The sequence below is a fragment of the Bemisia tabaci genome, chromosome 4 (genome assembly GCF_918797505.1).
Source record: "Bemisia tabaci chromosome 4, PGI_BMITA_v3".
Lineage (NCBI taxonomy): Eukaryota > Metazoa > Arthropoda > Insecta > Hemiptera > Aleyrodidae > Bemisia > Bemisia tabaci.
The window spans coordinates 24,134,035-24,150,050 of NC_092796.1; positions in this window are offsets into that span (position 1 = coordinate 24,134,035).

A 16,016-nucleotide genomic window follows, 5' to 3' on the forward strand; every position below is an offset into this window, starting at 1 on the left:
AGCCGTTTCGGGAGTCTCAAAGGCAGGTGGCAAAAGCTGGAAATTGGCGTTTTGAACGAAAAGAACTCGATTCGGACGGTGGCGCTGATGAGGGACGTTATTCGTGTTCTTGCGTGAGCCTCGAGTCCAATGAAAATACTTCCTTGCAGGGCTCGTCCAAATGTTCAGATAGTATGAGAGACTACTTAAGGCTGATTGATCACTGATGAATAATCTATCGATTTCTGTATGATTGGAAGTAGTACAGGTTCAGGCACCTGGGCCTCCTGGCCGATTTCTTGAAATATTAGGCCATTCTCGAAAGTCTGTTGGCAGGAAAATGTTGAAATTTAAGAGGATGCACACCGCTCAAAATTAGGCCAACATTTAGGAGAGCTCCCTGCCTTCTCTTCACATTACATTGCATTTTCGACGAAATTTCGGTATTCAAATATTCTAGTGACAGCAGCCGAATTAAGTGTATTTATTGTTTATGTATGTTATATCTCCCGAATCACGTATCTCGATTGTGGTGTCTAAAAATCCCCGCTCCCAGTTTATTTTTTAAACACTGGAAAAAAAACACATTGGATCTAGAGTCCAGACTCTTAAAAACATCGACAAGAAAAAATACTCTTGATTCAATCAGATTTAAGCTTAAATCAAGAACCAAGCCTCTTAATTTGAGCGGATTTCCTTTCGATTTAAGCTTAAATCTGATTGAATCAAGAGTCCTTTTTCTTGTCAATGTTTTCAAGAGTCTGGACTCTAGAGCCAATGTGTTTTTTTTTCCAGTGATGGAGAGGAAATCAATATAATTCCTTGAAGTTTTCACATGTGAATGAGTTTCCTTCGCACAGAGAATAAAAATCACGTAGTTTTCAAGAATTTCCGTTGGGTAGTTTTCCGTTTAAAAAGTTAAGTGTATCAGGAAGTCTGCAACGTCGCAAACCGAGACACGTGGTCTGGTAGTTTCACCGTCGATACGTCCTTTCTTTCTTGGCATGCTTTTCATGGTTTATCCATCGAGGCCCTCGGGAGAAGCACTCCTAATTGTCAATTACGCCAGTGGCGAGGTGTGAATGATCGATTATCGATATGTTTCCCACGTGAAGGTACGGTAAAAGATCGATTATTAAGGTGTTCGTTGCGAACACCCTGTTTATCGATCCTTTTCCATTAGTTTAAATGGCAGATCGATGGATATATCGGATAGCACCCCATGCCACTGAATTATGCAGTCACTGGTTTTTTTTCGGCGGTACTTTTAGGTTAAATTTTGAAAGTATCTCAGCACGCAATCGCGTAAAATCAGGGGTAGGTAGACACGTAACGCAGGTATGGGCGCTGTGGCAAACCCTTGCAAGACAAACAATTTATATACAAATGATAAAGGGGCAATAGATGTGATCTAAACAAAAGAATCCGTAGAAGATTTTGACGAAAGGACGCTTCAAAGGAACAAACGTGTAAAAATATTCCAGAGGGTAATAACCCAAACATAATTTGCTTTTTTATTCAGAATATTTCTCTTCAACCATCAGCCTCCGATAACATATTACATTGTCGTAAACTGAACTAATCACACACCCCTGAAAAGAGCTGCATTCAAATACTGTGTTTTCTCAGCTTTGTCAACATCAACCCGGACTGTTAAAAGAATCAGACCAGACGGCGAAAGCACAAACCCTGATTCGACTGATTTTTTTACAGATTTTTTTTTCAATCCTGATTTGATTGAGGTTTTTTTCTGCCGAAAGAAGGAAGGTGCGCGTGCCGGCTCAGTGTGGCGCGTGCCATGGGACAGATGAACACCCCCCCCCCCCCCCCCCGCGGAGCCGTGAGAGGAGCAGATGGCGCGAATCTCGCTGCACGTGCCCTGCCAAAATACTAAGATGCAAAACTCGGCGAAATAAGGAACAGCCTGTTGCTCCAGCCTGTTGCGCGCCTGTTGGAGTCCTATTTCCTAGGCTTTGATTGGGCCGAGTACCTTAGCCCTGAAAACTGGAGCAGAGGAACTCGGGAGCTAGAAGCGGAGGATCACAAAAACACGAAGCCAGGTGCGTGACCTGACCTAGGCGCGTGCCAGCTGCCAGTCAAATCACTGGGGGCCTACCCCAGGCCTCGGCCTTGCCGCTTGGCCACCTTGCCCCCTCCCCCTCCCCCGCCCCCTCATCCGAGCCGCAGCGCCGCAGGGTTTTTTACCTTTCCTCTGGGTGTAAAATCTACGCTTGGATACGGGGTGAGATTCTACAGCTAAACTGTTCCTTTTAAGAAGCGCGTTATGAAATAGTATCGGTGCCTGGTTTCGAAGATAATTTGAGGGTAACCTATAAGGAGAACTGGTTTTGATTTTAAACGGTTTCCGAGTTACTTTGCAAGGAAAAAATAGGGGGGGGGAATGGGGGATCAAACTTTGGGGTGAATACTAACTTGTCTGAAAAATACATGACCCAATTTGAAGGTAATGTACCCAAAGAACAAAATTATTAAAATTTTTAAAAGCGAATTAGACCAAGACGTAGTATAAATAAATGATTGTATACAAATTGTGTATCTATAATGGTGTCGTCCGATATGAAGTGTTTCAAATGGTGACAGTAACCTCAGAATTCAATAATGAGCGAAGATCCAACAGGGCATAATTCTCACGTTTTAGCGGTTGTGTAATTGTGTGTGTATTTCATAGGCAGGTGAGCTCATGAAGTACGACATTTTTAATGAATAAACCAATTTATGCCAGGAAAACACCACGAAATCGGTTTAATTTGACATCTTGTAGCCTGAAGATAAAGTTGAGAAAACTTAAAATGGTCCGATGGTGCTCTTTTGACCTACGAAAACACTATCTCGCGAGATTTAAAAATTCCATAGTTTTTGCCTTGAGATATTAACCATGAAGAAACATAAATACACAAACTTCCATGATGTATCAATATATATAACTGTACCTAGTTCAATATCTTTTGTAATTCTAAGGGTACAAACTCATTTATACATTGAAATGAACGAGAACTGTTCTCAGCGCAAATTTCGTTTTTTTTTAAAAAAGTCACTATGAAAATAACTACTTCAATATCTTTTGTACGAGCTTCGCCTCAAGGCCCTTGTCTCATATTTTCAACCAATAATAAACTGGGCAAATTGCAGTCACGGAGGTTGCTGATCCGTTTACGGTACAAGTAAATAAATAACTTCTGACACATTCATCTAAAACACAACGGTTACTTTCACACTTTACTCAAACGTTGGAAGGTTTTGGATCGGCTGTTGCCGGGTCTTGAGCGAACTTAGAAGACACGCACTTTCAGGATCTTACCTAGCCTTCATAGTTTTAAGGAAAAGTCATTTTTAAAAAAGGGAACTGATAAAATCGTTAAGGAATTTAAATAAATGAATAAACTTAGAAATGAGATAGGAGCAAATTAGATAATTATTGAGCCTCAACGATTCGCTATAAATTTGACAATGTCCTCCTGGGTGTCTAAACGAAATAATGTTTACCCTCAATCAGACCTCCACGTCAGTCCACAAATGCGGGCATTAAACCTTCACCACCAATAATGACTAGTACCTGTGGAAATCAGAGCATTAACTTTTTGCGCCAATGACTGAACTTACACTTTTTAATACACTCTATTTATATTCTATAATGATTGTGAAACTATGAGAACAAGGGATCGATTAATCGTTATCGAATGAAGTTCATTCGATAGATCCCATGGACAATGCTATTTATTGATCAAGAGCATTCAAAAACGATATTAGAGATCCAAGCTCAACACATATCTCCACTCCTAAAGTTGCAGATTCCTTATGATATTTTACTTTTGTGAAGAATGGCCTTCCTTAAAAAATAGGTAATCGGCAAAGAAAAAAGTTGGCCTCATGAAAACTCTCCTCTAAATGAAGAAACTCGGTGGTTAGAACCGAGTTATTCACCAGCTAGTATGCTAAAAATACTTGTAATAGAGAACCTCAATGACTCCGATTTCAAACAAAGGATGCAGTTTTCGAAAATCTTAGTGTAGTTTGGAGGTTCAGACTGAGTCAAATCTTCTTTTTCCATTCATGATGAGTAAGTACGGAAACACCAATAATCAATACACTTCTTATTGACAGAATTAACTCCTGAAAAATAGAGTTATACAAAATCCTGTTCTTGAGTATTATCAATCACTCAAGATTCACGATGTTAGGGTATGTTAGAAGAGGGCATGGAACACAATGATAGCCATAAACAGCTTTTACTATACTTATTACTTATGAATTTATTTTTATATTCGATGAGTCGAGCAACACACAGAAAAGCTTCGAGACTTAAACGCAGGTGTAAAAAAGTAACCCATTTTATGGCGTGTTAAAAATTATGTGCCCTTCTGCCCCCGTCCTCCTGGAAAAAGTTCTTAGCTCCGTGAAAATTTAAAATTTTCTCGAGGCGGGTCTCCCATTTGTTTAAAAAAATCACCAATCATCTTACACAGAAATCTAAAAGCGCTTAGTATATTTTGGAAAAGGGTTCCACGTGATTCTAAAGACATCCATTCTCTGGCGTAAAATATCCAATGAAGACAAATTTTCATTTGAATTGAAATGTCCTTCGATGTAGCCCATATTTGGCAGTCAAGAAAATTCTAAATTTTAAAGATTTGCAATATCCTTTAAACTCTATTCGCAATGCATTTCAAGTAGCCACTGCTGGCGACAGCTTCGAAATTTGGTCGATTTAGCATTGAAACGACGCCAAAGTGAGCATGTGACGCTCACAGGGAAGAGGGGGAAGGAGTCTGGAGAAAAGACAAGAAAAAGCTGTTGATTTCGACAGCTGGCGAGTCTTGGGCGACGCTAGCTGTTCCACCTGCTGATTGGGAGACTCAGACCTGGGCAGTGCACCCAGTTCCCAGCAGCAGGAGGCACCGGGCATCAGGCATCAGGCAGCAGGCAGCACGCGCCAGACGCTGTACGTGAATCTTAACTCAAAAGACCAAGGAGCCGGCTGGTGGCTGTGTCCCTGTCCCTGTTGCAGAGCTCCGTTTTCTCGGAAAAATGTCATTCGATCTCTCGCATCCTACGCGGGATACACGCGCTTTAAAAAACTGTAGAGAGTTCAAAAAAATGGAGGAAAAAAATTCTGATCGAAAAATTGCCAATCATCGGGTGAAAAGTTGTTAAGGCCTGGATATTTTTGAATCGAAATCTCTAAAGAGCGCCTCGGAAATTTTAAACAAAAAAATTGACAAAAAATCTTAATTTTTACAAATGAAAAAAGAAAAATGCTACTCATTTCAACTATTTTATTTTTTTACTGGTTTCACGTATATAGAGAAGGGGAAGAGGTTATAATTTCCTTTAATTCCCGTGTAAAAAGAGTCTTTTCATGTAAACAATTATATACATAAAAATGTTTTTCCTTTTACCGAACAAAATTTTCTTGATTCTGAAAAATGAAACGGAAAACTTTAAAAAAAGTTACTTGACCGACGTTTCAATAAGAGGGAGAAGAGACATTGCTCGCATAAAAAGTTTGTTCACAAAAGTAAATCCTGGGAGATACTACGCACAGATGTTGGCCAAAACCAGGCAAATAGCCAGGATTGGGGGTTCAAGCCCCCCCCCCCCCCCCACCTCCATAGGAAAAAAGTATAGGAAAGTATGAAGAAAGGACACCCTTCCTAGCAACCAGTAAGTGCTACAAGTCTTATATTAAAATGGTGCGAGGCACGAAGGACAATCAATGATAACTATAAGGCCAGTGACTTGTGAGTAACTTAAAAGCGTCCTGAGAGAATAAAAGGTATATGACTGACCTGGTTAAGGAAAGGAACACTTCGTGAGCCGACCGGAAATCGTTTTAAATCGAAACATTCTTTAATCGACACCCGAAACATATTTCAATGAATTTTTTCCGAGTTTTATTTTTGACGGTGTAGGTAATTATCAATCCTAGGATAGTTATCAAAGGAAAATACTTTTTTTCTGTGTTATTTCCATTCTTTCTATCCGAGAATTGAGGATGGATTCACATTGCAGGTGATAACCTCTTTCTCAAAGAAAATTAAACGCTGTGAAACCTCCGTATCCCAGTAGCCTGGCTGGGCACATTCAAAGCCGTCGATAAAGGGAAGGACCGGTGACTAAGAAATAGATACCTAATCCAGGAATCCCTCGGATCGACCCATTCACCTGGTGCATTTTTAATTATTATTAAACATTTGAAAGAACCTGCAGCTACAGCTGGAATACATAGTTGCAATGTTTATGATTGGCTCTCTGGTTTGCAGGCACTTGTGTATTTATGCTTCATTTGGCAACCGCGCTGCACGCTAACCTGCAGTTGCCAACCTGATGTAAATAGGTCAGTTGCATGTGCATTGCGTATGTGTTATGGAAATTTATTGTGTCAGGTGGTCACAACTTGCAGTTTCCAGAATAATAATAAAAAGTGTCGAAACGTTCAATACTGATGTCCTTTTAAGAGATCAATTACGAACTTCATGTGACTTTTCTTTAAGCACTGAAAAAGGTTTTGTAACAATTCTTTATGCCAAATCTTGCGATAAGGATGATGTGGAGTGTGCAGGAAAAACAAAAACAAGAAAACGGTACTTTATTAGACTTGTCATGCAACCGTCCACGAATCCATAACGCACCAAAAAAGGGGGAGAGGGGACTGGTGCGTTATACTGGTAACGTCACATTATTTGGTATGCAAAAATCGAAGTCATGTGCAAACTTTTTGTGAACAATGAGGAATCGTTTTTGACTCAGCACATCTTAAAGCGTTAACAATATTCATGGTAAGAGGAGGTGGTCGAGTATGACTTGTTGTCAACTTTTTTTTTTTGGAGGGGGGGGGGAGGAGCATTATACAGTAGGCTCTGGATTATCCGGATTATGGTGCCGGGCCCGATCCGCATTAAAAAGAAATGTGGATAATAATAGTAAACACAAACACCACCACAGTATTCTTATTATGTATACATCATGTACATACCAACACGAATTTAATAGGTTAACGCCAAACTGAACGACTCAATGGTGATTGTGAATGGTAGCCGACGACGATAAATTACAACGATTAAAGCGCGCAATGCGTGAAGTATTCATGCAGTCTTGTAGCCACTAATGTGCCTTTTAGGCTAACTAACCGACTGCACTGCGTTTGGCGTAATGCGAGAAGTATTTATGCAATCTAGTAGGCGCTAATGCGTTCCACGCCGACCTCACTGTTTAGCGCAATGCGTGAAGTATTCCTTCAGCCTTGCAGGCACCAATATGCCTTGCGACCGCTTCCCCGCGGATCCGCTCACTTATCGGAATGCGTACGTAGTAACATGGTTGCAAAATCGATCCGGATAATCCAGAGTCCGGATAATGCGAAGCCGGATAATCCAGAGTCTACTGTATTGGAGAAAAACACGAGGTGCCCCCTGCATTTCAGGGTTGACCTTTTTCAAGAGCTATTTTGGTGAATTTTCGGGAGTTTACCAGAGATTGTTTGAAGTTACCCCCTGCTCCTCCTTGGGTAACTTTTACATTTTCTAAAAAAATGTGTCCCCTCCTCCCCCCTCGCCCAGAAGAAAGTGTGAGTAACGCGTCGCGCAATTGATCGATTTTTCTCAAACGAGCATCAGCCGATTAAAAGGTTTCCAAATTGAGGCGTTGGGTACAGAAAGGTCACTTCACTTCACGTGTTCCAGAATCTCCAGCGCCAATTTATCCTTGAATTTTTTTCGTTTTCTGCATTGTGAAATCATAAAGAATAATCAGTAAAAGTCATACATTTGCTTTTAACTATGACGGATGAATCGTAGCTGAGATTTCAAGACACTGTAACCAAGAAATGTTTCTTTCTGCCCATCGCTTCAAATACCGAGGACTTCAGTTTTCAAAGAAATACAACGAAGAAAATTTCCTGGGAGAAAATGGTGTTTTTTTTTTTTTTTTTCTTAAGGCCAATTAAATTCTATCAGATTTTCTCAGTAGACCATTTTATGCTTGCAAAATTGGACTTCACTGGAAAAAAAAGTCGCTTGGATCTACAGTCCAGACTCTTGAAAACAATGACAAGAAAAAATACTCTTGATGCGATCGGATTATTGCTTGAATCAAAAGGAAATCCGCTTAAATTAAGAGGCTTGGTTCTCGATTTAACCAAAAATCCGATTGCATCAAGAGTATTTTTCCTTGTCAATATTTTTAAGAGACTGGACTCTAGATTCAAGCGACTTCTTTTTTCCAGTGTTTGTCTGTGGTCTTTTAGAAACACACCGATGCACCTACGTCATACTAACAATTAATTCAATTTTCCATACTCCAACTCCATACTCCATACTCTTAAAAACATTGACCAGAGAAAATACTTTTGATTCAATCGAACTTTTTGCTTGCATCAAAAGGAAATCCGCCTAAGTCAAGAGGTACGGCTCTTCGATTCAAGGAAAAATCGGATCGAATCAAGAGTATTTTTTCTTGTCAATTTTATTAAGAGTCTGGACTCTAGATCCGACCGACTTTTTTTCCAGTGAAAAAAATTTCCTGGGAGAAATTTTTTTTTTTCCTAAGGCTGATCAAATTCTATCAAATTTTCTCAGTGACCATTTTATGCTTGGAAAATTGGACGTCGTGGTCTTTTTGAAACGCACCAATGCACCTACGTCATACTAACAATTAATTCAATTTTTAAATGAAAAGCGACAACGTTGCATCAGGCCGTGATCGACGCGAGCCTCCGTTTTTCGAAACCGAAGCGGAGCCGTCGGGAATCGAACCGAGATCAATTCTATTGACCGGCTGTCCGGGAGCGAGACGAACCTCGAACAGCTGCCGATGCCGCATTCGAGGCTAAAAAGCAGAAAAAACTCAATAAAAACAAGGGTTTCAGGTGAAACACACCGCGGCCCAGCAGGGACGCTTTGGGAAAGGTGACCCTCGACAAAAGTCGCAGCTCCCAGTTCATTGATAACAAAGGCTCCTTGTAAATGCGCTTGGTTTCAATATTTCCTTCCAAAATCCCTGACCTAACCATCGTTTCTAGCTACATTCGGCAACTATAGGACACCGAGTTGTTTCGTGGTATTGTCAGAAGGTGCAGAGGAATTCGATTCATTATGCCATATTTTTCAGGTGAGGGCTGGAGAGTTTTAGAGGGATGGCAACTTCAGGCTACTTTTGCATGGTTGCTCTGCGATTCGTTCTAGCACTTGAGAAATGGGAGGAGATGAGCAGCCTGCAGTCAACCTGTTGAATGAGATGGACCTGGCCCAAGCGTGTTCGCTTTAATTTACGTGTTTTTGATTTTGTATGCCCGTTCCCGGTGGATAAAATAAGGAATGTGTCGCGCCGAGGTTAGTATAGGTATTCCAGAGTAGGAACATGAGAAATTTCGCTTTTTTTGGGGAATGGTAATGGAGAATTTGCAGGGGTCTGAAAATTGATGACCGAGTGAACGGAACACGAGGATACCCTCGGTTTGTGCATTGAAAAATTATTGGAGGAGATACGACAAAATGACCTAATCTGCTAAAATATTCGTGTTCAAGTGGGAACTACCACCAAATGGCGCTAGGCGGTGCATTTTCTCACCTTTAGATCTATTTTTGTACTACTTCCTGCCTGCGAAATTTACAGGAAATATCGGTGAGATGTTGAGCGGGGGTCACCTATTGTATTCTCCGTGGGTTCTTTATAACGAATAAGTATCCTCCATTACAAATTATGGTGCCTCCTCATTACTTCAAAACGCATGTAAGTATATTATCATAGGCTAGTATTTCGATAAATGTTATATCCCATTTAAAAAGATAAAAATGGTTGGTGTTCCTATCCAAATGAGATAAAAATTAACACAAAAGTTAATTTGATAAGAAAAAAAATGAAAAATATTGACGTGCAGCTGCGGAGAAAGGGAATGAATGATACGCTCGGGAACATCCCACTTTTATGTTTTACAAAGTCCCAAAGGCAACACTTGTTTTTTGCCTCCCATCGGCCTCTTCATCCTCGCCGCCCGGAAACCGAACAAAAAATGCAAAGTAAACGAACGATTCGGTTCAAACCAATAAAACCCTTCTAACCTGGCGGAAAAAAACCAGGAGCAGATGAACTTACCGATGGTGAATTTCGCTCATCTGACCAGAAATCTTGATAACCGAGGCCCGAACCCGGACCCGTGGGACCGCGGGCCCCCGGGCCTGGGCGATCATCTGCGGACGTCAAGAAAACCCGTGATAGACATCTCGATTGTTTCAATCGTCCCATTTGTCCGTCGAACACAATCTGAGCATGTATCTGGGCACAATTTATGTTTTTTCAATCGATATCTTCGCCCCAGATTGGGACAGATTCGGGGCCAAAGATTGTCCCGTGACACGCACCGCACCGAACACCCGCTATCGTGTTCTCGATTCCATATCAATATGACGACTGCACCGTTGCAAAATTTAGATCGCAAATATAAATATATTTTAGGGTGTAGTTAATACACACTGGAAAAAGAAGAATACATTGGATCTACAGTCCAGACTCTTGAAAACATTGACAAGAAAAAGGGGTCTTGATTCAATCAGATTTAAGCTTAAATCAAAAGGCAATCCACTCAAATTAAGAGGCTTGGTTCTTGATTTCTTATTGAATCAAGAGTATTTTTTTTTTTGTCGATGTTTTTAAGAGTCTGAACTCTAGATCCAATGTGTTTTTCTTTTCCAGTGCATCAAGGATAGTGCTTACGTTTTTTTTTTTAAAAAAACAAAAATAGATTGCTTATCTAGTTTCAGAAGATATTTCACTAAAACTGCTTTTCCATCTATTCTATGGACACGAAATCCACCGAGGGGATTTTCCAATTCCGTGTAATTTTTTTAAGAATAAGTTAAGAGAAATTTGTAGTAAAATTATTGTAATGGTAGCAGTTGGTTTTTTGACAAAGTAAATAAATCACAAGAGATAGGTATGCACTGAAAGGGTATGTATCCAGCTGAGGTATGCACTTTCCCACTTTAGCTATTGATGCATTATAGTTGTGGCCATCACCAGCAACTAATTGAAAAAGTGCCAGCTACGTGACATTGTTCTTCAATTTGTCAAATTATCAAAAAAAAAAAAAGGAAAGCAGGCAACTCCGCAGCATGAGAGCGTGAGGTTACATTTGCACTGAACTGGATCGTTTGACAGCGCACCTTTAGATTTGTGATCAGATCAAAATTTGGCAAAATCTATCCTGGGGTATATTGACCGTCACAAGGGTGGTCCGACGAATTTCTAATAATGAAGTAGGATTTAGACTAGGCACAGCGATGGGCATTTGTTTTTAATAATTTTAAATACGTTATTTGACAGTTTGTTTCCCTTTATCAATCTGTCCTCGGTTTGTAGATTAATTTATGTTTTTCTTCATTCGCGAGAAAATCACGATGACCCTCCACAGCCATCGCAAAATACAGGTCATCAAATAGAAGTGCTCATCAGTATCTAAAGAATAACTCCTTAGTATATTGGTCACATGAATCGAGAACCATCTAGTTCGTGATATGCTTTATTTTTTGGCCCATTTTAAGAAAAAAGCCAGGACACTGTCGAAGGACAATCGATACTGAATTTTATGCACAGAAAAACGACGACTCACAAATGGATTGCATTTTGCAAAAAGGAACCACTAGCATTGCAATGATGCTAAGATTGTGCAACTTCATCTTTTGCAATAAAATTATGGAAATCGTGAAAAACTATGAAATTTAGATGGTAATTTTTGTCTTAAATTTAGTTTTTAGCGAGTAAAATAGAAACTATTAATGGATAATCGGGTTTTTCCACCAAGACAAAAGAAGTTGCACAATCTTAGCAACATCGCAATGCTAGTGGTTCCTTTTTGCAAAATGCAATCCTAATAATATAAAAATGATTCGAAACTTAATTTAAAGAAGTCATTCCTCTTTCCGCCAAATTTTGTATATTGATTCTCAATAGAATTATGTCTGTATCGACTCGCATGAATTTCCGATTTCTGCTGTCTTAATTTTTGATCTATCTTGCCCCTTTTTAGGTTTTTGGAATCTCTGATTTTTTTTATGTAAGTCTTTTTTCAATAAATTATAAAAGAAAGAGAAGGCTAATTTTATTTTAGAGACCGACACATCATATTTTAAATGATACGGAAACATATTCTTGCCGCACATGCAAAAGTCTCCAGCCGTGTGAAATTCAGCGTAAAATCGCGAGTCATCGTTGGTTTTTTAGCCGTGGCGGAGCCTTGATTTAATGGTCGCTGGTGGTGCTCACGAACTGCCGAAAATAAAGGGCCCCCTTCATCGATGTGGGGTTCTCTCAACGCCGCATTGACTTTTTAATTGGCGGAAAATATTGTCTGGGGCCGAATATTGGCAACTCTAGGTAATTAGTCGGCTCCCGGGACAGTTGCACAGGGATTTCTGTTCAGGAGCCCTTGAAAAAAAGCAGCGCCGTCTGCCGGCCGAGAGAGACGCGAGCCAGATTGCTAGGTTAGGTTAATGTGATTGGTTCGAGATAATTCGAGTCGTACAGCTGGTGATCACCTGACACCTCCTACCCCTGGACCATCTGTGTGACGTAGCTTGTGCTACCCTCAGATTTTCAGCCTTAAAAAAGGTAAAAAAACTCGGGGCGACTTGAAATATCATTCGTGCATATGTTCCATGTGCCCCCGTGAGCCGTGACCTTGGTTCTGATCGATTCGATGATTTATGAGGGTTCTCAACCTTCGAATCTATTTGTGAGCTATGGCCCAATACCTTTATTTTAGATAGGAGTTTGGATTAAGCTGGTAGTTTGATTAATAAAAAAGGATGTACTAATATTTAAAAAAAAAAAATCCGAAAAAAGATCATGAACTTCAGAAAAATAATTCGAATTAAAAATGTTAATCGTGATACCACCAATTAATAAATTCTACGTGCAGTTTTCTTTTTAGCTCTAGTCCTAGAACAATTTTGTGTAAAGTGTAACTCGTTTTTAGCCTCTCTCATTTCTTAAATCAGCGATGCCTAATGTAAAAACAGAAATGTTATGAAATAAGTTTATGAAGAATGAAGAGAACATGTATACTATACAAAAATATTGATAGCAAATCATAAAGTTAGCAAAAATAAAATATTTGATATCGTCAAAATGAACTACTCGCGTCAGTTTTGCCAAACATTCTCAAAACCTATCATCTGTCTCCCCCTCCTGTCAGTAAATATATGTCGTAGGCAATCAGCAATCGCCGGCAAAATGCAATCTATTCGTGTTGAATCAACAAATTAAAAAAAATTAAAGAGGAAAAAAGAGATAGGAAGTAGTGATTTTCATACTTTGAATTCAAACATACGTTATACCCTCTTGAATGCATGGTACCAGCTGGAACACTTGCGAGTTCGTGAAATGTCATCTGCGTCGGGTTTGGTTTGGTTAAGCAACTAAACTAACTCCTTGGCAAAGCGGAGAGTATCGCTGGATTTGAAGGCGTTTCAAGCTGAGGTCGTGCCTTGAATTTCTTCGCTAAGGAAACCTTTATTTAATCGATGTTATTATTATTGCAATTTGACGAATTAACAAGTACGGATCTTGCAAATTGCCGGCGATGGCTGACTGCCTGCGACATATATATGATGGAAAATGATCTCAATTAAGACTGGTGAATTTCTCGTTTAATTTCCCTGTGCGATTGTAAAAAAATATAATGATGTTTCTTGAGTATTTCGAAACCCTCTTTATAAAAGAGAAGCCCAGACCCTCCTGAAGAGGTGCACTGAAAAAAATAATCGGTGGGATTTACCAGAGTTTGGGTGATATTTACCATACTGTCTACTTGATTTTTTACACAGTGAAGCTGCAGCATAGTTACCAATATACCGGTATGGTAAATAACACGATACGGCTGACACTATGCGACACAGTGCCAGTGTGGCGTTCCCGACTGACTAGTATGGTAATTTCAAGCATCCAGATGCTGCGACAAACCTTGTAGATTCTAAAATCCACTCATCTTATATTATTAAATGCTTTTGATGAAAGTCGTGGATATTTTACTTCCATCTTACTTTTAGAAATTCCGTTACATACACAATCAATGGCAGTTAAAGACAGTTTCAACGAGAAATAGCAGATAATTGCGCTTCACTGATTTCAAGTAAATGATACCAAAACCATACTTGTTATTCGCGTTAAGGTATCATTTACAGACTAAATCAGATCCACGGAAAATTTAATTGCATATAATAAATAGATAGTTCAAAATATACCCACAGAAAGACACTACATGAAAATCCAATCGCACGGTTCACGGTGGGGCAGAAGCTGCCAAATTTTGCTTAAAGTTACAGTTAAACATCAATCCCACGCACATTTGTCTCTTCATCTGAGTATGTTGAGCTTCGAAAATTTTAACAAGAATATAGATATACCTACGAACGAAGTATTCAAAAATCACTTCTAGTCGATTATTTTCAAATTACTTCCGCACTTTTATGTTTTCGAAATGACTTTACACAGAACCGATATTCACTGGATTGCAGAACAACTTTGCGAAGGTTTTCAAATTTTCAGGATTCCTTCACTTTGCAAGCCAGATTCATTGTAGCAACTCCTAACCTCCAGAAATTGGTCCATACGAATAACGAAAAAATCTCAGAAAATGTATGTGGCAGATCAATATAGATAGATTCGAAGAGAAGACGGTAGCTTTAGGGACAATTCGAACACAAATTTGGGCAAATTACGCGTGGATTCACATGGATTAATATGGATCAATAAAACACAGCCACGGACTCCGACCCTCAACGTGATAAATTTATAACTGACAAACAGACAAAACGAAAAATGGCGGACCACAGACCGCAGCGCAGTCAAGCGGGAGCTCTCACCACGCTGACTATACCAGTATGGTAAATTTAACCTACCAACACCATGACCAGTCGCATACAGATGCCTACAGATATCAAACGCAAGTGTTACCATGTTATTCCATACTTTTAACTCATCGTATGGTAAAAAATACCCAGCTGATGGTGAGAAATACCTAAACGATGGACAGACACACCTAACTGATATTTACAATCCGGGTATGGTAATTTTTATATCGAGTATGATTCTCACTTTCATCTAGATGCTTAAATCGACCATTATTTGGCTTTTTATCACCATATTTTTTTTTACTATACCATTATGGTCAATCCCACTTCCACTTTTTTTTCAGTGTGGGGGTAGGCCATTCGTAAAACACTGACCTGCCTATACGATCTCAGTTTTATTTCACACTGATCTTATTTTCATGAAGTTTGCACTGAAAAAAAATTCTCGGCGTTTTTACCATGGTATGTTGGTACCTTTATCATCTCACTTTTTTTTACTAATTATTGGTAATTTTACCAAGACAGACTGGTAAGGCTACCTCAAAACCGGTATTTTTACTGTTTTTTTCAGGTAAGAATACCACTTTTATTGGTAATCAATTCCCGGTAACTTTGCCATTTTATCTCGGTAATTCTACCGATCTACCTCTATCTCTACCTCTATCTAATAGTCGATAAAAAATATTGGCGTTTTTACCAAGGTCCAGTGAAATTACCGAGAAAGTTCAATTCCAACAACCAATTCCACAAATGGTAATTTTACCAAGAAAAAACTGGGATCAAATAGAGCCCTGAATTCTTGGTAATTTTACTCTTTTCTTAGTAAATACACCGAGATTTTTTTTTCAGTGCAGTTTTATTTCGCACCGAACTTATTTTCATGAAGTTTGAGATATCCCAAACTTTCAATCTGAACGGACAGTGCTATCTTACCGACTAAGAACCCCTGATCGGGAGCATACGTGATAAATTTCGATCGCTCGTTAGGGGTTATTGCATGTCCTACTAGGGCGCCCCCCGCGGGTGCACCTTCGAAAGGGTTTAAAAAACCGCCGGGCAGTCGCGACCGGGGCCCTCCCGGTGATGGAGGTTACCACCCCCTACCTAGGCAAAAACCACCCAACTGCAACGAGAACCCTATGCCGATTCGTCGTTTTGGCTCCGGTGATAGAC